Raw genomic sequence first — 2,573 nt, 5'->3', positions numbered from 1 at the left:
GGTCATGGTGGCCACAGCCACACGCACCACAACATCTCCCCCTTTTTTGTTTTTTATGAAAGAGTTTCCCACAGCCTGAATGAGAAAGTTTTTAAAGTAACTTAGAACAAACAAAATAAGGATGACAATCAGGACAAACCAAATTATGGACTTAATAATAGAGGATCCTCATCCCGACAACCCAAATTTTTTTAACAAGTTGTCTGCCCAGTCCTCTGATTCCTCCTTGATTTTCTGGATGTGGTTCCTCATCTCCTGGAGCGTCGCATAAATGCTTTTACTTCTCAATGTCAAATTAAAACAGCATAGTCCTTCAAAGTCCTCACAGCCGTGTCCACGGGCCAGTAGCAGGAAATCTATCGCAGCTCTGTTTTATAGGGTCACATGCCTGGTGGTTTCTTCATCTTCCAGTAACTGGCTTAAAGCCCTGGATGTTAAGTTGGCCTGCTTTGTTATCCAGCACTCCATGTGGGAAATATTCCCTAGGGCTTTAGCGGCTGCTACCTAAGGCAGAAAAACAGAAGCCGCTGCCATTTTCAAGTGTGACCAATTCACAATTTCATCATCGCAATTTGGGTCCAATTGTCTAATTTCTCTCTTCTGGCAGGTCAATTTCGTTCTGTTTTGCCAACCAAGAATTTGTGTTTTATTTGGAGTGAGCAACGAAAGCTGGCCAAGGGTGCATGGTCCCCCCAAGAGACGCGACAGAATGCGGCCCAGGCTCGGTTACCACAAAGGAGGAAAATTCCAGTGGGTAACTTTTTCAGGTGACTAGTTGATGGGACTGATTTGATTGAGGTTTTATTACACCAATTGAGGAATGTGTATGGTTTTGTCGCTTGGCTTTACCAGTTTCAGGTAACTGTATGATGTTCCCACAGCCAATCTATAGTCCCAATTTACACAAATATGTGCTCTAGAGGACCCCAGTAGTTCTAGTTCTTGGGGGTCTTCTTTTGCATCTTTCAATGAGTTCACCCATCAGTCCAAATTGCTTCCCAGGCTCAGAAACAGCATTTCGTGTATTCCCAACGGGATTCCCACCAGGCACGACGATAGGGGATCGTCTACATTACCCATGGACAAGCACATGTGTTCCTGGCTGATGGTTCTCGCCAGGGTGGTCCACACGTTGTCACGAGGCTGTGGGACTATCCATGCGGCTCTCCTTGATGTTATTAGGAGGATCCATCCCCACATCAGGAACCAGAGGTAGTTCAGGGGCAATATGTGTCGGGATGAGTTCTCTGCAAAATATAAACACAATATTGATAATCGAATCAATGCCGTACTAGTTGGCCCCTAAAACTTAGAACAATTACAGGTTTAGGGATTTATTCATGGAAGGGCAGTAATGTCCAAGGGTGTGGAGTGTCCTCGTTGTTGCAGCAATGCCATCTCCATGCTACCGAGGTGACATCTCTGGGCTCATCTTCAATTTGCAGTTTCGGTGGCTGATTAAGTGTGGTTTGTTGAGCAGATTCTATGTACAGTTTGACCCATTTCTTTGGTACCCACCTTGGGCCTGATGGTGTGGATACACACGCGTATCCTCTTCCCCATGCAACAAGTGGGTATGGGCCCTGAATCTGCTGCATTTCCGGGTCTTTGATGAGAACTGGTGCCTTTTCTTTAAATTTATTTTGTCTGTCATTGCTAAAATGTCTCATAACCAGAGGATTGGGTTCCTCAAACGAATTGTTTAAAACGTTTATCATAAACAAGGGCTTGCATAACCTTACTATGGGAGAGTTAACCTCAGATCCTCTGCATTGCTGCTCTAGGATTCTTTTCAGCATCTGCTGAGTCCTTTCTATTATAGATTGTCCTGTTGGGCAATGGGGAATGGCTGGGATGTGGTTCACTCCCCACTGTTGTAAAAAAAGCTGGAATTTGGAGGAAACATATACAGGTCCATTGTCTGTTTTTATCACATGGGGAACACCCAGGGTGGCAAATGCCTGGATTAGATGCTTCTGTACATCAGCTGCTTTTTCCCTGGCAAGAGCTGATGCATAAACAGCCCCTGAGAAGGTATCTACTGAGACATGCATGTATTTAAGTCTCCCAAATTGTGCAAAGTGTGTTACATCAGTTTGCCAAACTTCGCAGCTGTTCAAACCTCGAGGGTTAACCCCTATGCCCATAGATGGTAGCTGGTATTTTTGGCAGTTGGGGCATGTAGCCACAATAGCTCTTGCTTGATCTTTGCTTAAATGGAACATTGTAGCGGGTTCAGTTTGTAAACCAGGCAGAAACACCAATTAGAGTGTAGTGGTTTGGTCCAAAATATCCATTACTTATTTACCTTCTGTGACATAAGAATTAGGAGAAAGCAAAGCAGGCACAAAACTTAAAAGAATATAAAGAAGTTTATTAACAGACTGTTCCAGTTTGGTCAAGTTTAGAGATATATCCTCTGAGAGAAGGCACAACCACCCCTCCCCCCACCAGGTTTGGGAAAAAATAGATTTTCCTCGAAGGAAAGTGAAAGAGATAAAAACTATTTATTTAATAAACACACGGGAAAAGGATAATAATGCTAAATAATAAAATCTTTTGCTGTGAAGAAA

General features: G+C 43.5%; 1 pseudogene; it reads right to left on the bottom strand.

The window, feature by feature from the left end:
* Positions 1 to 1,135: 1,135 nt before the first annotated feature.
* The window catches only part of LOC108447912, a 4,835-nt pseudogene continuing 3,397 nt past the window's right edge, over positions 1,136 to 2,573 (bottom strand).

Source organism: Corvus brachyrhynchos, unplaced genomic scaffold (assembly GCF_000691975.1).
Source record: "Corvus brachyrhynchos isolate BGI_N302 unplaced genomic scaffold, ASM69197v1 scaffold707, whole genome shotgun sequence".
NCBI classification, from domain to species: Eukaryota; Metazoa; Chordata; class Aves; order Passeriformes; family Corvidae; genus Corvus; species Corvus brachyrhynchos.
The sequence above is the reverse complement of the archived record's forward strand: the minus strand, read 5'-3'. Positions and strand labels throughout refer to the sequence as shown.